Raw genomic sequence first — 21,587 nt, 5'->3', positions numbered from 1 at the left:
TCGAATGGTCGAACGCGAACTCAAAATCCGAACGTTCCCAAACGTTCGCGAACATTCGGCAGACGCGAACGGTCGAAGTTCGCGCGAACAGTTCGCTACATCCCTAGAAATAGTATCAATACCGTATTGAGAGTTAACGAGCAACCTTGGATCTCCTGGCATATTGTTGTTCCATTATTTCAAAGGGTCCACGTTTTGGGCATGTAAACCATATGTGAGAGATTGTTCCTCTGTCTCCTTTACATCTTCAGCATACGGGGGACAGTAGATGTGATCTATTTGGATTTTGCCAAAGCATTTGATATCGTGCCCCGCAAATGACTGCTTTCTAAACTAAGGTCTGTTGGGCTTAATGAAGTCATTTGGCTACATGATAGGGTACAGAGGGTGATTGTTAATGGTACATTCTCTGCTTGGAGTAAGGTTCTTAGTGGGGTCCCCTTTAGGGCTTGGTATTGGGTCGACTTTTATTTAACTTTTTCATTAATGACTTGGGGGGGATTGTAATTAATGTATCAGTGTTTGCAGATGCCACAAAACTATCCAGGACAATTAATTCCATCCAGGATGTGGCATCCTTGCAACAGGATCTTGATAAACTGATAATCTGGGCAGCTAAGTGGCAAATGAGATTCAATTTTGATAAATGTAAAGTCATACACCTGGGATGTAAAAATATCTAAGCCACTAAATGGGACTGCACTAGGCAAATCCATAATGGAAAAGGACCTTGGAGTCCTTGTAGATAATAAACTTGGCTGTAGCAAGCAATGTCAATCAGCAACATCAAGGGCAAATAAGGTCTTGAGCTGTATTAAAAGGGGCATAGATTCACGGGAGGAGGGGGTAATCTTTCCACTGTATACAGCACTGGTAAGACCCCATCTAGAATATGCCGTACAGTTTTGGTCTCCAGTGCTCAAACAGGACATTATTGCTTTGGAGAGGGCCCAGAGAAGAGCAACTAAGCTGGTAAAAGGTAGGGAAAATCTTAGCTATGAGGAAAGACTGGCCAAATTGGGGATGTTCACCCTGGAGAAGAGGCGCTTAAGGGGTGATATGATAACTATGTATAAATATATAAGGGGATCATATAATATTTCTATAATGCTTTATTTACCAGTAGGTCTTTCCAGCTGACACAAGGTCACCCATTTCGATAAGAAGAAAAGAGGTTCCATAAATATTCGGAAGGGTTTTTTTTACAGTGAGAGCTGTGAAGATGTGGAATTCTCTCCCTGAATCACTTGTACAGGCTGATACATTAGATAGCTTTAAAAAGTGAGGGAATACAGGGTTATGGTAGATAGCTCAATGTACAATTTGATCCAGGGACTAGTACGATTGCCATTTTGGAGTCAGGAAGGATTTTTTCCCCCTCTGAGGCAAATTGGAGAGGCTTCAGAAGGTTTTTTTTTTTTTTCCTTCCTCTGGATCAACTGGCAGGCAGGTTAAAATAAAGTTCAAAGGTTGAACTTGATGGACGTGTGTCAACCTAACTATGTTACTATCTTACTATCATTGGGTATTAAGTGCATTCTACTTTATATAGCTGTGCAGATGTTCTATGCCAATAGGATAGAATTCTGTATGAGTTTTCTTGGAACTTGTTACTTATTGAGCATTTTGCTATAAGTCTGATTATTTTCTCCCATTTCTCTTCTTTTAGGTCTGTTTGGAGTTCCTGATTCCAGGAGGACACAATACGGTAAGTTTTGTATTTCTGTTGAAGGATTTTTATATAGCTTGGCTACTAAATGAGCTGGTATAGATTGACTGTTATATATAGTTTACATCTCCGTAAGATCTCAGTTCGCATTTATCATTAGTGGATTTAATTAAATAAATTGTTTTATTTGCCTGTATCTCCAGTTTTCTCTGTTGGTCCATGTTTCTTGATTGTTTAAAATGCATGGGACGGTATTTTTGTAACCTATAACATGTTAATGTTGCAAACATTGTAATCTAAAAGTGGTAGTCATCCCTTTATCCATGATCCCTGGTAAGAAGTCTAGGTTGTTGCCTAAGGGAGTTATTGGGCTAGGATATAATGCAAGTTCACAAGTAGCCTTTAAGGAAGCCCAGACATGTACCATTGCTTGAATCTGAACTTTACTGACAATATTCAGATCCTTATGTTTAGTTTTGTTCCATAATATATTTGTTAGGAAGTATCTTGTCCAATGTTCTTCTAGCATTTTCATGAATTGTTTCAATGAGCATGTATGGGCACAGTCCACCAATTTAGACAATATACATGCTTGGTAATATAAATAAAAATCCAGTAAAGCAAGTCCTCCTTTTGTTTTAGCCTTGTATAGAACAGTTTTTTTGTATTCAATGATGTTTACCTGCCCATATAAATTTTACTGATAATCTTGTTTTGACATTGAAAAAACGTATTTGGCAAAGCAATGGAAAAGGTCTGAAAAAGGTATAGAATATTAGGTAAAATCACCATTTTATATAATATTTATTTTAACTGACCAGTTCTTGACATATTTTTCTACATAGGAAAGCATATGTTTATAATTACAATCATAGATATTTTTAAGTATTTTATTTTATCCCTTTGCCATTGGAATGGGAAATCGGACTTTAATTGGTTTTATAGCCTCGAGGGTAGATAGACTGGTTATAGTTTGAAAGTTCCCCATATGACTTTAACTCCTTTAACACATTCAGTAATGATAAGTGAGGCTTGGTTACAAATAGTATCAGGTCATCTGCAAATACTGAAGCTTTATATTCTTTTGTACAGTGATACTCGCTATATCCACATTCTACCTAAGTGCTATCAATAAGTGTTCCATGCATAGTACATAAAGTAAAGGGGACAGGGGGCATCCCTGCCTTCTATCATTTCTAATATCAAATATTTCTGACAGAATACCATTCACTTTGATCTTTGCTGTTGATACTGTATATAATGCCATTATTTTCCTTAAAAGGTCAAAGTCACACTTAGGGATGTAGCGAACTGCCGATTTGGTGTTCGCGAACGCCGTTCGCGAACACCGGCAAAAAATGCGAACGTTCGCGAACTTCGAACACCCGCTAAAATCGTTCGATTCGAACGATCGAAGGATTTTAATCGTTCGATCGAAGGATTTTCATTTGAATCGAACGATCGAAGCCATTCGATCTAATGATTTTCATTCGATCGAATGCTTACAATCGTTCGAACGAATGGAAATCGTTCGATTTTTAGCGGTCGAAGGAATTCGAATGGTCGAACGATCGAACGCGAACTCAAAATGCGAACGTTCCCAAACGTTCGCGAACATTCGGCGGACGCGAACGGTCGAAGTTCGCGCGAACTAGTTCGCGGGCGAACAGTTCGCTACATCCCTAGTCACACTGCAAGCACAGGCAAGATTCTAGGATAGTGATCCAAATACAGCCACTGCTACTAGGTCACAGCAGCCCAGAGCAGCAACAACAGCTACAGCAGGCTAAAGCTGGCCATAGACGCATAGATCCAATCATACAAATCGAGGATTCATACGCTTTTTGGACCGTGTGTGGAGAGTCCTGACATTTTTTTGTCCCGTGGAGATTGGTCGATCAGACAGGTTAAAAGATTTCTGTCGGCTGTCGATAATTTCTCTGCATTTATTGCAGATTGTATGTGGGATTGTAGTTTTCAGTGGGAGACTGTCACCAGCTTTGTCGGACATAACTTTCGAACGATTGATGTCAGGGGCAGAACATCGGCTGATTTGTTCTTTAACTACTTTATTTGATCTGAATGGTTAGTGGCAGGTCAGGAGATGGGGAAGTCTGATCATTCAAGGATTTGAACAATCGGATCTTTGCATCTATGGCCAGCTTAATGGTCACATAATTTCAGAGAAGCGAACACCTTCACTAACAATTAGATCCTAAATTTCTGGTTCCTTTCTGCGCCCCTCTGTTACTAGTGTTGCTGCCATTGCCTGTGCAAAAGCAGAATCGGCTAAGGCACGGGTCTCTTCTACAGAAAAGGAGATGGAATGAAAAATAGAGAGAGCACGCCTAGAAATGGAAAGTGTCCTCCTAGAAGCATCCCTAGAAAAACTGGCCATAGAAAGGGAAGCTGCAGCAGCCATAGAGGTGGAAGCTTTAGAGACAATCATATACCCTGACAGAGAAAGATACAGCAGGGTGCCTGGTTTGAAGGTTGAGCCCCAAGACCCACTGCAGCACATCTCTGAATATGTCTACCAACACTCCAAACAGTGTACAGAATCTATTTCAGCACAAGGAACAGGACAACATGCTGCCCCTGAGCCAGACCAAGGATGCCATACACATCCAAAAGCTGTCAGCAAGCTGCAATTGCATCAACGAGACCACGCTAAGCAAAGCAAACCTGCTTGCAGCACCCACTCCAGCCAGGTACCCAAGGCTTAACCAAGACCTTAGCACCAGCTTCCACTGATATGTTAAAGCGGTATATCTAAAGGAGAACCTCCAGACAGGTACTGTATGATTACACAACACCTTCTCACTATTACACATATCTACCTACCTATCCTGGTGCCAACCAGGCCACAATGAACTTTGCCAAATTCTTTGCACGATGCAAGTTAGTCACAAAAGGACTTGTAAAGTTTAATGACAATCCAGAGGGCTGGTGATCCTCCTTTCAAAACATCAGAGACCTATACCTTTCACACAGTGAGGAAATAGACCTCCTAATCAAATACCTTGTAACTGAGTCTGCAGAGCATGCAAAGAGGATCAGGGTAATCAACATAAATCACCCAGAGACTGGTCTTAGAATGATTTGGCACATACTTAATGAGTGCTATGGCTCAGCGGAGGTAGTAGAAATGCACTTTTCAAAAGAATTGATGACTTCCCTAAAATATCTTAAAAAACTTACCAAAAACGAAGTTAACTAAGTGATCTTTTAATGGAACTGCAGGTAGCCAAAGCCAAAAGAGACTTATCTGGGCTTGCTTTCCTTGACACACCCAGAGGTGTTCACCCCATAGTTGAAAAGTTTCCCTACAACTTACAAGAGCAGTGGATGGCACATGGGTCAAAGTTCAAAGAAGTGCACAATGTTCCATTTCCTCCCTTCACTGTATTCATGACCCTAGTCTTGATTTCACTCTGCCACAGTCTACACGTTCAGCACCTAAATCTCACAAAACAGCAGTAACCGCTCACAACTTCCTACCCTTCCTACAGGTTAGTTGACATCTCTCACGAGTAGACAAAGAACAAAGACCCTGGTGTCCCCTACACCAGAAGCCTTACTCCCTTCTGAAATACAGAGCCTTCAGAGAAAAGCCCATAGGGGACTGCAAAGCCTTCTTAAAAGAAAGCAACGTCTGCTACAAGTGCTGCTCATTTTGCTGACAGCACACATAACAACACAGCTATACACCCTGGGCCAGCCCCATGGACTGTATCTTACACCAAGGGTGTTAGCGGGCATGGCAGGGAGGAAGGTGACACTGCTACAACCACACCAGAGGTCACTGCACAATGCACAGAAGTCTGCAAGGGAGCCATAGGTGGCAGATCCTGCTTCAAAATTTGTTTAGTCAGAGTGTACCCGACAGGCCAAAGAGATAAAGCCATTGAGCTTTATGCAATCATGGATGAAAAAAACTCCCTCAACACTTGTGCAGGAGTTATTGAGGCAGCCGGGAGAAAGTCATCTGGCTATCAAGTGGAGTCCATAGATGGACAAATATGCTTGCCCTTGCCAACTATAATTTAATGCAATCAGGCTCCCGATAATAGATCCTAAATGCTTCTTCTTGGAAGAGATATACTACAGGTTCACAAAGCAAGGGACCAGATAAATGGCCCTCACAATGCACTCTATGCACAGAAGCTAGACCTCAGATGGGTCATCATAGGTGCTGTTTGCCTAGGAGATGTACACAGACTAACCAGCGTCTACACATTGTATACAAACACACACCAGAGAACGGTTGTCCTCTCTTTCAACCATGTCCAAATAATTTTTGATCAAAGAAATTCAGATTAACTCTCAGCTAACCAACTTCTTAGGAAACCCTTCCTTTAACAGCTACCCCTGCAGTAAGGATGAGAATCATTTAGGCTGCACCGTCTTCCAGAGATAAAAGATGACAATCAGCTGGCTCTCTCCATTGAAGACAAAACATTCTTAGAGATCATGGAGCAAGGTATGTGTAAAGACAATGCCAACAGCTGGGTAGCTCTGCTTCCTTTCAAACCACAAAGACATTCTCTTCCTAATAACAGAGGGGAGGTACTCAAATGTTTCACTTCTCTCACACAAACTCTGCAAAAGAAACCAGAGATGAGAGAACACTTCTTTAAATTCATGAGAAAGATGTTTGAGATTGGTCAGGCAGAAATTGCTCCCAGTATTAAAGAGAGAGAGAAATGCATGTACTTGCCAATCTTTGGATTATACCACCCAAAGAAGCCAGGTCAGATCAGAGTTGTGTTTGACTGCAGTTCTAAATATGATGGAGTTTGTCTAAATGATGTACTTTTAACATGTCCAGACCTTAACAACAAACTCTTGGGACTACTCATAAGCTTCCGTAGAGACCCTATTGCCTTCATAGCAGACATCCAACTAATGTTCCATAACTTTCTTGTGAGAGAAGACCATAGGAACTTCTTGAGATTCTTCTGGTTCAAAGACAGTGACCCAGCCAAAGGTATCTTAGAGTTCCGCATGAAAGTTTATGTGTTTGGAAACAGTCCTTCTCCTGCAGTGGACATACTGTATATGGACTCAGACGGTCTGCCCAGGAAGGAGAAGCAGACTATGGCAAATATATGAAACAATTTGTAGAGAGAGACTTTTATGTAGATGATGGCCTCAAATCATCACCCTCTGAGGACACAGCAAACAGTTTGAAGAGGAAGCAATGCTGGCTTTCTCCAATCTCAGACTTCACAAAATATCCTCAAACAGCATACAGGTAATGAAAGCCTTCCCATCCCAAGATCACACTAGTGACTTAAGAGACAGACACCTTACCTGTGCAACATAGCCTTGGCCTAAACTGGGACTTGAAATTTGACACATTTGCATTTTAAGTGAACAAGGATGGGAAACCCTTCACACACAGAGGAGTACTTTCCACTGTAAATAGTTTGTACGACCCTCTAGGGTTTGCAGCTCCAGTGACCATTCAAGGCAAAGCTCTACTTCAAGAACTAACAACAGAATCTGGTGACTGGGATAGAGTGGATAGACTCTTTAGAGCAATGTCTACCATATGCATCCCAAGGGAATACACTCCTCCTGCAGGAATAAAAGAGAGGAAGCTCTGTATATTCTCTGATGCTTCAACCGAGGCAATAGCAGTATCAAGACTGTCGACTACAAAGATCAATGCCATATAGGATTTGTTATGGGTAAAGCAAAACTAGCTCCACGTCCTGAGCATACTATACCCAGACTTGAGCTTTGTGCAGCTATTTTAGCAGTAGAAATGGCTAACCTACCAGCAGATAGACTTAGCACAGACCTTCCCTTCACCAATATTGGCCTTGATGTATTTGGCCCCTGGTCTTTGACTTCAGAATATACTAGAGGAGGTCTTGCTAACAGCAAACACTGGGCAGTTATGTTTACTAAGTGTTTACTTAGTGTCCGGGTAGTTCATATAGAAGTCATCAAATCCTTGGATACTTCCATCTTTATCAATGCTCTGGGGAGATTTATCTCAATTCGAGGCCAAGTGAAAGATATCTACTCTGACAGAGGGACTACTTTCATAGCAGCCTGCAAAGAGCTAAGAATTCCTTCAAACATAGACAGAAATATTGTTGAAAAGTACCTGTCTGACCTAGGTTGTACATGGACATTCAACCATCATCATTCTTTCCACTTGAGAGGTGTTTGGGAAAGGATGATAGGCATAACCTACAGAATTCTTGATTCTATGTTCCTCCAAGAAGGGTCAACAAGGCTTACTCATGAGACTCTTGCCACCTTTATGGCTGAAGTAGTTGCTATCATGAATGTTAGACCTTTGATCTTAGTATCCAATGATCATGAGGACCCCTTCATCCTTACACCATCAACCTTGCTCACCTAGAAAGCCAGTGCCATTGATGGTGAGTTTGACACTAAAGACTTATACAAATGCAAGTGGAGGCAAGTTCAGAGTCTTGCTAATACTTTCTGGGACAAATGGAAGAAAAAGTACATCCGCACTTTACAGTCCAGGAGCAAGTAAGACTGACAAAAGGAACATGAACCTGGCAACATTGTTCTTATGAAAGACTCTCAAGCTAAGAGAATTAATGGCCTCTAGGACTGATTACCAGAGTGTTCCCAAGTGAGGATGGGAAAGTACGAAAGGCAGAATAAGACTAAGCTTTACCTCAGCCCCATATCTGAACTAGTCTTATTACTCTCTTCCAGAGAAACAGAAAATGAGTAATATTTACAATATCAGACAGGGAGTGTTATGCCTTTAGCATTGTATTATTGTTTGTGTTGCAACACCTAGTCATTTAGTTGCATGGTTTATGTATTGTTATAAAAATGTCCTTCTTAGGCTTCTTATCACTCTAGCTCCCATCTTCATACTGTTCACAGCTAGCACATCACCATCCACGGTAATCTTACCACATCCAGCCTCGTGGTAACATCATTAGTAGGTGTTACTTATACTCCAATCCTGGTCTATAAATACAGATCACTAGTTACTTGTTTATACTTTTATACAAGTTTTATTACATGTTAAATGCACAGTCACCTCATGGCACTGTTATACAGTATATGTTCCCCACAGTGTTTATGTACTTTCTATGCTATGTTATATTGTACAGCCTTACTAAGCACTGTCATTTTGTCTCTCTCTAGTTTTTCACCTATCCCATGTTAATAAAACTGAAGCTTTCTCATCTGGTCTCAGTGGATTAATGAAGGAAGGAGTTTAGCTTCATGTCAAGCTACACACTACCTCAGGGTAACCCATAGTGAGGACAGAACACCCTTATCTGGAAGGGTGTTTCTAAAGGCCCCCATACATGGGGCGATAAAGCTGCTGACAGGCCCTAGGGCCCACGATCGGATCAGCCCGATATCGCCCACTTCAATGTGGGCATATCTGCTTTTCTTTGTAACTCTCTGCCTCGAACTGTCAGACTCTCCCCCTTCCTTCCGAACTTTCAAATGCTCCATAAAGACCCACCTATTTAGGTAAGCTTATTCAATGTATCTTGATTAATCAGTCATATTATAAATCACAAATTTGTTTCTAAAATCCCTCTTGTGAGTAGGGCCCTCTAATCCTATTGTACTCTGTAAATCATTGTTTATTATTTACTATTTGCTCCCTGTTCGTTAGCTAATGTAAACCACTGCATAACTTGTTGGCACTATATATCGTGGATGGCAAATACTGTATGTATCCCCTATCTTTAGGTTTTGAGCCATTCATTTAAGAGTGACCCCTTTAAGAAACACCAGAGGGTTAACCAGCCAGAGATGTGGGCTGGACATCCAAGAGGTGTTTTGAGGGAGTGAGCAGCAGGAGCATGGGGAGAGATAAGAGCTACATGTGGGAGCTGCCTGGGTTTTGTGGAAGGGCTGAACTGACAGAGACCAAGTCTGTTTAGTCTTTTGAAGTACTGAAAACTAAAACTGCTGAAGTAAGCTATTTCTGTTATTGTTGCGCTTTTCTGTTGCTGAGTGAAGCTGTCTTTTCTGGTGCCATTGATTGCTGCTGGAAGCTGCTTGATTTAAAAATAAACAGGACTGGTTTTCCTTTCACCTTTGAGTGACTTGCATTTATGGTGCAAACCCAGCTGTGACTCCCTAACCTTCACAGTATCAAATATCCCTGCATGTTTGTCATCGCTTCTGATAACATCAGAAGGGTTGTTGCTGACTCATTTCGCTTTACGAAAAAAAATCACAAACACATGCAAAAATTCATGGAATGGCGAAAAATGTTGTGAAACACATTCTTGCTTCTCGACTTTTTTGCTGTGGTGCCTTTTTTGTAGCCAAATGCCAACCAAATTTTGGTATATGTTCTGTCCTCACTACGTTACCCTGGGTAGTGTGTAGCTAGTTGAGCTTTGGTTTTATTAACAAAGGGGAAGGTGTGAAACAACTACATAACTTGATGAGGTAGCATTAGTGCAGATGGTGTTATCTTAGCTGTGAATAGTATAAAGATGGTAGCTATACTGATCATTTCCTGGTTTTGTCAAGGTCACATGGTACAATATGGCAAGCAAAGTAAGACATTTCTAAAAGCAATGCACATACAAATCAACTAAACTGGTAGATGGTGGTATAAAAACAATAAGACCATGCTGGAGGCATAGTAACATAGTAAATTATGTTGAAAAAAGACACGTCCATCAAATTCAACCTTTTATCTTTTTTTTAACCTGCCTAACTGCCAGTTGATCCAGAGGAAGGCAAAAAAAAAAAACCCATCTGAAGCCTCCCCATTTTTGCCTCAGAGGGGGAAAAATTCCTTCCTGACTCCTGGCAATCGGACTAGTCCCTGGATCAACTTGTACTATGAGCTATCTTCTATAACCCTGTATTCCCTCACTTTCTAAAAAGCCATCCAACCCCTTCTTAAAGCTATCTAATGTATCAGCCAGTACAACTGATTCAGGGAGAGAATTCCACATCTTCACAGCTCTCACTGTAAAAAACCCCTTCCCAATATTTAGGTGGAAAGTCTTTTCTTCTAAACTGAATGGGTGACCTTGTGTCAGCTCGAAAGACCTACTGGTAAATACAGCATTAGAGAGATTATATGATCCCCTTATATATTTATACATAGTTATCATATCACCCCTTAAACACCTCTTCTCCAGCGTGAATATCCCCAATTTGGACAGTCTTTCTTCATAGCTAAGAATTTCCATACCTTTTACCAGCTTAGTTGCCCTTCTCTGTACCTTTTCTAATACAATAATGCCCTGTTTGAGTGATGGAGACCAAAACTGTATGGCATATTCTAGATGGGGCCTTACCAGTGTTCTATAAAGTGGAAGAATGGCCGCTTCCTGCCGTGAATCAATGCCCCTTTTAATACAGCTCAAGACCTTATTTGCCCTTGATGCTGTGGACTGGCATTGGTTGCTACAGCCAAGTTTATCATCTCCAAGGACTCCATGGTTCTTTTACATAATGGATTTGCCTAGTGCAGTCCCATTAAGTGTATAAGTGGCTTGGATATTTTTACATCCCAGGTGCATGACTTTACATTTATCAACATTGACTTGAACATTTGCCACTTAGCTGCCCAGATTGCCAGTTTGTCAAGATCCTGTTGCAAGGATGCCACATCCTGGATGGAATTTATTGGGAAGGATAGTTTTGTTTCATCTGCAAACACTTATACATTACTTACAATACCCTCCCCTAAGTCATTAATAAACAAGTTAAATAAAAGTGGACCCAATAGCGAGCCCTGAGGGACCCCACTAAGAACCTTACTCCAAGTAGAGAATGTACCTTCAAATAATTTCCCCACCACAGATGTCAAATTTACTGGCCTATAATTGCCAGACTAAGGCCGTAATCCCGTTTTAAATATTGGAATGACATCAGCATTTCTCCAATACATAGGTACCATACCAGATGAAAGAGATTTGAGAAAATCAGAAATAGAGGCTGGTCTAAAACTGAACTAAGCTCTCTTAGAACCCGGGAGTGTATGCCATCAGGCCCTGAAACCTTGTTTACATTAATTTTTATTAAAGCTTTATGGATCATATCCTGAGTCAGCCACTGACTAGATGGCTGACTAGTGGGTGGGCCTGAAGGGGGAGGGGCCTGGCCTGACCATGGTACACTACTGGTTAAATGGACTCACACTAAAATTAAAACACTAAAAAAAAGGGGGCACAGGACACAATTTATTAATCACTCACCACATGGAACAGGTGGTCCAGGTGCACCAGCCCCATACCCTCAGCTTGGGGAGCAGATAAACCAGCAGAATACAAAGAAAGAGGGATATCGGGCACTCCACAAACTCCAGAAACTTCGCCAAAATAAAGTTAAAAATGTAATATTTATTGTAGACTCATTAAAAAAGGAACAGTATCTCCATTGGCCCTACGCTTTCTGTGCCCCCCCCCAGGGTATCACACCCCAAATATATTAACTGCAGTAAGAGGCAGTGGAAACTTAATCCCTAAATATATTACATACTGTAAGATGGCTCTTACTGTAAGGCTCTGTTTGGCAAAGAGGAGTTGATGTGCTTGCATTATTTTTAGTTGTTTAGTACTCTTTTAATTAGTAATCCTTAGCAACTAACCATCAGGTTGCATTTGCTGATTATCCTTTTGAAAGCAAGCATCCCATTGGATGCCAGGGCTACTAGATTCAGCGCTATAAGTACAAGGAAAGTACATGAATTCCAAAGAACCTGATAGTGGTATTGAAACTGCTCACATGAATAATAGGACGGTTATATATAGTGCAATACTCTCTATTTAACTTTTTTTCTGAAAAGAATATAGATTCAGTTTTATCAGCAACAGTGCTATGAGCCTGCTTGCAAAAAAGAATCTTTGTTTCTGGGTCAAGTTTGAGTCAATGGAAAAGTGGGTTGCTAGGCAACATCCTGTTAGTTATTACTGCAGGAAAAATATTAAAGGCCTTCCAACTAAAGGAGAAGGAAAGGTTAAAGTTAAGTAAGCCTTTTCAGAAAGGTCCACCTAAATATACCAGTAAACCCTCAAAGTAGTGCTGCTCTGAGTCCTCTGTCAATAGAAACACTGTATTACTTTCCTTCTATTGTGTACACATGGGCTTCTGCCTTCAGCTTAAACCTCCTTGCCCCGGGCGTGAGCATGCTCAATTTGCTCCTCTCCTCTTTTATTTCACACCATCACGTTATGAATCTGACATTTCGGTCACCCATTGGAACCTTTTTCAAGCATATACTGGATATTGAGGCATAAGGTATTTCACTTAGCTAAATATGGTTCACAAAGGATTGTGGGAAGAGTAGTCCATATAGCAGCCACCAGCATGGGGGGGGAAAAAGACTGCACGTCCTTTGAATGGTGTCTTATGGACACCATTCTGACCTCATGCTGGCGGCTGATGTATGGACTACTCTTCCCACAATTCTTTGTGAATCATATTTAATTAAGTGAAATTATATAATAGAGCACTGGTATTTTAATGGATTTGTAAATGCAACAGATAAAACATGCCTTCTGAGATCTAAATTGCTATGTTTACATTTAATAGAGTAATTACTGTTGTTTCAATAAAATGAGTATTTTATTTTACTGGTGCTTTTAAAATCTATTATTTCGATATTAAAATAAAGGAAATCCTGCATCCTTGGTGAAATTTTATAGGTGGCAATTACATGCTGTGGTTTTACAACTAGTGTGCTATACTTAACCTTGTGCATATTTAAGATAATGTCAGAAGTAAAAAATAACTACTGGATAGGACTAGTAATCAGCCCCCCACATGACTAATGAACAAATTCCAAGTGCTATGAAAACTGACTCACTCACCAAGTGAAGAATCAGGCCAAAGACTATAAACAGGGATATGCTTATTGGTATTGCAATTACTTAGATGCATGATACAGGATACATGCAATCAGTGCAAGTTCAAGTACATAGCTAAGTACATAGGTCAAAGCCTTATGCATTTCTAGTGTAACCACAAGTGATGGGTGAATTTCTGTCGTTTTCCCCGGAAAATCAGCGAAACCCGAAAATTGATGCTCGTGTCAATTTTGACGCCAGCGTTCAAGTCAATGGGTGTCTGAATAGTGTTGACACGCGGCGGTTTTGACACAAGCAACTTTTCCGATGTGCGTCCAAAATTTTTTGACCACCGGCAAATTTTCTTGGGAGTTTGAGTAAATGTATTTGCAGGTGGCGAAAAATGAAAATTTGCAGCTAATTCCATCTGGCAAATTTATTCGCCCATCACTAGTAACCACACTTAATCAGGCATAATACAATGAAATACAAATTGTGCTTATGTAGGAATATTCTCCTACATAAGTACAATTTGTATTTATTGTTTTTTTTTTATGCCAAACATTCTTTTGTGCATGCTGATGCTGAGTGAATGGCAATCACAGCCATTTTGGCAAAGAGGAATTGATGTGCTTCCATATGAGAACATTCGAAACATTTAAAGTTCTCTTGCCATCAGGACTCTTCTCTGAGTAGACTATATAGGAAATTTATCTTGCCTCTTGGCCTTACACACTCATCCCCTCTCTGGGCAACAATGCCACTGGGGACCTACTCTACTAACACTCCTCGGTGGAGCCCCAGGAGAGAGATGTTTTGTTGAAAGCCATACACTTTTCTAAACGTTTGAGTACCCACCCTGTTTTGGTGTACGAGTGATTCGGAACGATTTCAAGGGGATATTAACCCTATTTTACCATTCATGAGTGAATTTAAACAGTTTTAAACAGTTAACCCTACTTCACTACTACAAAAAAAAGACACTGGTGAAAGGAATTTTTTTTTTCTTATTTTTTAGTAAATAATGAAAGGGGAGCACAAAAAGGTGTTACAGAGAGAGTAAAAAATTACTGCACTATAGATATCATTTTTCTTGCGGTCTTTTCTCAAGCCGTGTAGTACCATGTCATTCAATTTACCATATTTAATTGCTATATATGTTTAGGGAGTGCTCCTCAATGGTTCACCCTTTCGTTATTTATAGTCCTGCGCCCCACATGCCTCTTTCTGTCATCACATAAGAGGCAGGGCACACAGTGCAAATCTATAAATACCGACATCTGGAGGTGGAAGTGGGGCATAGTAAGGTCATGGGCAGGGTGGGTGAATGGTAAAGTTCAGCCCAAACCCTCTGACTGGCACATCACTAAACTAAAATCCCTTAGAATCATAATGTAATGCCAAAAAGGAAGGTATATTTTCTCTTAGGTACATGTCAAACATGCAGTTATGCATGATTTTTTTTGCCAGGGATGAAGAAAAGACATTTCCAGCCCATCCTTTCCAATTTCTAATTGTGGCTGTATTCATGTTCTCAATACATTGTTTTAATTTTTTTTAATTTTTTTAAAATATCTGTCTGGTTTTGATATGCAGCAATTCTGTAAATGTGTTCTTTGTCACAGCTATTGGCAAGTCCTCATCCGGTAACATGTGGGAATCGCCTCTTTCAGAAAATGGCAATTGCTTTTGTGGTAGCCAGCATTTGGTAAATTAGGTATTGCAGTTTATAATTTGATGAATTTATGGAAATTACAGTATATTGATACACATGGCTTTATGTGAAATGGTAAACTAATGGCTAGGACTAAGATTTAGGGTAATAAAGCTGTGACCATCCCTTACCCAAGTATTGGCAGTCCTGCTTATCCTGTATTAGGGAGTTCCTACGATATATCACAAGTATGTGTACAAGTACCTAATTTAATCAGTTTAGGTGTAAGTTACTAATTACATTTAGGGGGGTTATTTATTAAAATCCCAATGTTAAAATCTCGAAAAAAAAATAAAACATTTTTCACTAGCAACTTCTTTTTAGAGGAAAGAAAAAACTTAAATTTTTGGAGATTTATTATACCCTGATGCAGCAAAAAAAAAGTCAGAAACCAAAAACCTGCCATCTCAGACCTGTATAAGTCCTCAGACCTGTATAAGTCAATGGGAGAGGCACCTATTTTAAGTTGAAGTTTTCGTGGTCTGCACTGGGTTTAGCTAGAAAATCTGACTTTTTCAAAGTTTTCAGGCAAAAAAAAAGTCTGAAAATGTGAGCAATTCGGGTTTTTGCTAGATTTTGAGTTTTTCCTGCAATACAATTAAATCGTTTTTTTTTTTTTTTTACTACTAAAATGGGGAATGGGAGTTTGGTCATGTTTTTTTAATAGTATATAAGATACATTCAAATTTTAGTTAATAACCCCCTAAATGCTCTAAACAGTTTTAGATCTTATAAATTCCCTATTATAGTGTTCAAGTTCTAAGAATGGGATTTTTACACTTTGTTATTATAATACAGGTTATGCAAAATGCTCGGACCTGGGGTTTTCTGGATAAAGGGTTTTCCCATAATTTGGACTACTTTATTATTATTATTATTATTATTATTATTATTATTATTATTATTATTATTATTATTATAGAGAAAAAGGAAATATTAACAAATTGAATTATCTGATTAAAATGGAGTCTATGAGCGATGTCCTTGTGTATTTCTGAGCTTCCTGGATAACAGGTGCCATACCTTTATTTACCTTAATCTTAAACCTTGATGAAACTCTGGATTATACAATACATTTTTTAAAGTACATATTTCTCCATTGAGTGCTGTGTATTGTACTAATTTCTAATAAATATTGGATTTGTGAAAAGGCCACAAAGGCCTAGGGTGGCTACCCAAGCACACTCTCATTGGTTCAAAAGCATTGGGGATTTGCAGGAGATACAATAGTTTTTCAAATTTCCTGTGCACTATTGTAAGAGACATACCTGGCGGTCTAGTGGGGGGACGGCAGGGACGCCTGCCGCCCCCTCGGCGGGGAAGCCCGCCGCGTCGTGCGGGTTCGGTTAGGCCGCAGGCGCCGGATCACGTGGGCGCACGTTAGGCCGCAAGCGCCGAATCTCTAGGGCGAGCGCGGCGCGCCTCTGTGGTATTTAAAGGCGCAGGCGCGCTGACGTATGATGTCAGCGCGAAATTCAAATAATATAAAAGGCCCATTCAGACTGCTGACTGATGCCCGTGATAGAACTTGTTTCTTGTGGTTCCTGAGCCTTGTGCGTTTGATCTGTTCTGAATCTAGTCTGTTTGATTACCCGTGTTTGACTCAGCCTGTTCCTGACTATTCTGCATTCTGTATCCTGACCCTCGCCTGCCTATGACAACTCTTCCTGCTTAACCCCTTGATTGACAACCCGGTTTGACCCTTGCCTGCCTGACGATTCTTGATATCTGCCTGCCTCGACCCAGCCTGTCTGACAATTCTCTTGCCTGCTCCATTTGTACCGTGACCTTCGGCCCAAAAGACTGCTAACAGCAGTGCCCCTTCGCCAGCCAGAACATCTCGCCTTGCACCCCTCGTTAAGTCCAGGTGGCACCCAAGTAAGCTGAGGGCTCCTCCCGAAGCCCAACGGTGGTCACACTACTGGTGAAGCCGAGCCGAGACCAGGGTGCTTGGCATTTGTTCTGGTATCGGGTGCCGGCCGTGACAACTATTCCCCGGTACTCTGGACCCGAGGCTGAAAAATTTTGCATGTGCACAAAGGTAGGGGAACGGACAGGGGTGATGAACGGCAGCGGGCCTAGGAGCATCTGCTATGTAAATCCAGCGCTGAGGATCATCCTAGTTCCCATTGACTTCTATAGGACCTTGACAACTTTTACCTGGCAAATTTTTGTATTAGTTTTTTGTGGTTTTTACACTTAATAAATCTCGAATGTTTAGCGTTTTTAACAAAAATAGGAAATTCTTAGAGATTTGTGGAAAAAACAGAAATTCAATTCTTAATAAATGGGCCATTAATGATTTATAATAATCAAGAATTTGCAGAAAATATGGAAGTACTAGAACACCTGGTTAGCAATGACCACATTTTTACAGGTATGTTTGTTGCAAAAAGCTGAAATGTACTTGGTCAACAAAGACACAAACTACATTCTTTGATGTTGTAGTAAAATTTGTCAGGAAAGTAAATTTTAGTGCCTTAATATGAATATTTCAGTGCATACACTGGGGCATTACGTTTTCATGGTTGTCCTTTACAATTTTATGAGAATTACTGTTCTCAATTAAAAAAGGCAAAAAAAGACAATAAGGAACTTATTGCTTCAAAAGCAAAAACCAATCCCAATGTTTTCAAACTATATTAATAGTAAAAAAAAACAAAAAAAAACATTTAGAGGAGGTCTCCATTGAAATAGAACAAATTTGCTTATATGGGAATCACAAAAAAGCAAGTGTACATAATTAGTTATTTGCTTCAATGTATACAAGATAGGAGTCAGGTGTCAGTGAACAAGGCCCCATGGTCTGATGTAATTCATTATTTCAGCTTTTAGCCAGTCCACTTTTTCTCATTTTTCCAAACTCTTCAATCTGGTATGGTACCTGTGCACTGGATAAAACATTATGTAATTTCAATATTTAAAAGGAGATTACAGTCTAAAGATGTTAATTATAGACCCATACATTTGACATCTGTTGTGAAAATTTTGTTAAGGGATCATATTCAGGATTATGTTCTTGAGAATGGCATTTTAATTAGCCAGCATTACTTTATGAAATACTGATAAGGTCAAACAAATGGAATTGCTTTTTATGATGAAATAAGTTGTCCAGCAGCAGATCTACCTGGATTGTGGCATATAAATATCTGCTTTGAATTTAAGTTCTGTTGTTCTTGATGATGTTGTTTGTACAGGTATGGGATCTGTTATCCAGAATGCTCGGGACCTGGGGTTTTCCGTATAATGGATTTTTCTGTAATTTGGGTCTTCATGCCTTATGTCTACTAGAAATTCATTTAAACATTAATAAACCCAATAGGCTGGTTTTGCTTCCAATACGGATTAGTTATATCTTAGTTGAGATCAAGTACAAGCTACTGTTTTATTATTACCGAGACAAAAAAATTGATTATTTGGATAAAATGGAGTTTATGGGAGACAGCCATTCCGTAATTCGAAGCTTTCTGGATATCGGGTTTCTAGATAAGGGATCATATACCTGTACAACTGGCTAAAGGATTGTGTGTGTATAAGGCAGTTCTCAATGGAACATAGTTCCTTGTGGGGCACCCTGCAGTTATGCAGGTTTCACATGTAACATGTAATATTTAATCTAATTGTCCCAACTAGACAATGCTGCTTTATACTATTGGCTACTCATACTGTATGTACAAAAAAAAGAAGAATACTCAGGGAAGTATACAAGACTTTAAATCATCATAAAAGCAACAAAAGAGAAAAGGGCAAGGATGTCAGTCTATCAACAGACCCATATATTTTAACAGGGGGAATATTTTCCAATGACTCTTAAAAAAAAAAAAGGGGGTCCTTCTGTCAATGGATAACCATTTAAATATGAAATAAACCCAATAGTATTGTTTTGCATCCGCTTGGGCGAATTCACATACACACCACTCATCTTTTTAGAGTCTATTCACTGCAAAATACAGCAATAAACTACACTTATCACTATTACGTATATAGTTGAGATTAATGTGAACTACTTCTTTATTACAGAAAAAAAGAAAATACTAAATATTTTGAATTATCCCTTAAAATAGAGTGTAAGGTATATGGCCTTTAATTTTTTTTACACTTTTCCATTTTTTGTTTCTAAAACACACAAAGATATATGTTTTGTATTGTTTACACTAACCTTTCCTTTGCTGTTTTTTTCATTTATACAGGTTCTACAGGTTGCTATATTGTTTACCATGGAGGAAGCAATCTTTGCAAATAAACAAAAAACATAACTAATAGGCATGTTTAGTAACATTGGAGATACATTTCTCCGATCTCTGAAGATGTTGCCCACAGCAAACAACAGATCTTTGCTTTTATTTTCTAACTTGTAGGTAACTGTTTAGATAAAATTGATGATTGGTTGCCATAGGCAATATATACGGAGATCTCCAGAGATATTTATCTCCAATGTTAGAAAACCCCTTAATTAGTAATTGCCACAAATCTCACAAAGATAGATTGATATGGATCTAGCTACTATATTCCAAACAAAGTATCAAAAACTGAGAATCATTTTAAATGGCAAAACAGCACTATCTGTGCTTATTTGAGCTTTTAATGTGATACTTTTCTGACTTTTTCTGTGTACATTGCTATCTTTAATATGAAATAAACTCTTTCAAGTATATGATGAACCCTTTACCAGGAAATGTATTTTGCCTTTTTTTCTTCTCCCTTTAGTTCGTTTGTACAATTTCTGGAAAATAATTGTTGTGCTTTATGCATAGGGATGATTTGTTATGTAAGAGTATACAGAGTGTTGATGTAAAGGGACCATAAACGACATGTACATATGGTTCCAAACAAATATTCCAAATATTCAACAGAGATCAGCAACTTACAGAATGTGATCTCTGTTGTGCAGGGACATCCTTCCTATGGTGTATCTTACTCCATGGCAACTAAGCTCTGAAAAATTATACTTGTGAAACAAATTAGGGGGTGGGTAGGGGGCAAGAGAATGATGCCTCTATGCACTCCATTTCCACCAATGAATGAATAAAGCACGGTACAACGCAGACTTAGTATTCAAAGTCCAAAGATATGATCGGTTGCATCAGGGGGTTTTTTTTGTCACTGTCATCTGTGAAGTAAATGATCCACAATATGATCATTCATTAATTCATTTTTTTAGAATACCCTATCAAACAGGGCCACTAAGTACATCATGCACAACAATGTACTCCAATGTACTCCTGGTGCTACTATATTAATATACTACTATATTAATCGTATTGGAAATTAAACTAATCAGCTAGATATCTACAATTGTTTTGTGTTATGTCAGTGCAATATTTAATACACATTAGGTTAAGAACATACACATGAACAAGAAGGCATTCAAAGGAGTAAGGGTCCCCCACTCTGCTCAAGGGCTCCATTGACGTCTTTATATGACATCATCATATTATTATAATCTGACTTTGTAGATTATAATATTCAGACCATTACATGTAAAAAAGGTGAACACTGTAAAATCTATTAAAGGGACAAGGTTCAAAATGCAACTAAACACAACACATGTAAGTAAAAGGTTCTTGCACATTCATTCATTCTTCTAAAAATAAAGTACATACATAAAGTAAAAATTAATTCTTCCCATGTAATATACATATCTTGTTGCAATTAATACTAGAAGAAGCTGTTGATGTGGAGCTTTACTTTTACTATGATATTTAAAAACATTTCCAGTGAAAAGCCTTTACACATGAAGTCAGAGTGAACTAATTTCGACTATAGAATGAGGTAATTTTGTCGTAGACTAAATCAAAACTCCATCAAACTTGCAAGGTTCAGCGGATGCATACTCTTCTCCAAGTAGACTAGTGAGACACATTTGGGCCTTCTTCAAGTTAATATACTGTACAAATTAACACATTTCTGATAGGATGTAAAAAGTGAAATTGAAGAATAATCACCCAAAAAGCAGCATGCTAGTAAATGAAGCTGTAAAATGTAAAGTAGTTTAAAAGTCAAATCGGTGGTACGCTTAACCTCTAAATAATTCAGTATTCTATATATTTAAACCACAGCAGGTAACACAGAAAAAAATTACATACTTAAAAAGACAGTTTGTGACTGTAAGATAAGCAGCATGCATAAGGAATGAGTACAGATATACTGTAGCAATGTAAATAATGGGAGATACAGTATATATCAATGAAAACAATTTTTTTGTCACAACCTTGCATCAATTTGAAAAACAAAAGTGAATAACAAGTCTTTGACATATCACATTCATAATGTGCCCTTTGTCGGAGATTTATGGTATTAATGGTCATTTATCAGGCACCCAGCACTCCAGGACAGGCTAAAAAAGCATGCTATAAGCTGGAAATAGCTTTATTGGGCCAAGCAATATTTTTATTTGGATAAACCTAACTTGAAG

At 39.1% G+C, this 21,587-nt stretch overlaps 1 protein-coding gene and 1 long non-coding RNA gene across 2 annotated transcripts in view; one reads left to right on the top strand and one right to left on the bottom strand.

Annotated features, from left to right (window-relative positions):
* Positions 1–21,587, bottom strand: part of LOC108695799 (pro-neuregulin-3, membrane-bound isoform) — a 635,203-nt gene that overhangs the window by 280,772 nt on the left and 332,844 nt on the right. The window lies entirely within an intron of this gene.
* Positions 1,665–21,587, top strand: part of LOC108696293 — a 71,048-nt gene continuing 51,125 nt past the window's right edge. Inside the window, exon 1 of the long non-coding RNA XR_005962467.1 lies at positions 1,665–1,708. This is a non-coding gene — a long non-coding RNA (uncharacterized LOC108696293). The remainder of the gene's footprint in view (positions 1,709–21,587) is intronic.

Source organism: Xenopus laevis, chromosome 7L, assembly GCF_017654675.1.
Source record: "Xenopus laevis strain J_2021 chromosome 7L, Xenopus_laevis_v10.1, whole genome shotgun sequence".
NCBI classification, from domain to species: domain Eukaryota; kingdom Metazoa; phylum Chordata; class Amphibia; order Anura; family Pipidae; genus Xenopus; species Xenopus laevis.
Note: the sequence above shows the minus strand (reverse complement) of the source record. Positions and strands in the feature narration are given on the sequence as shown.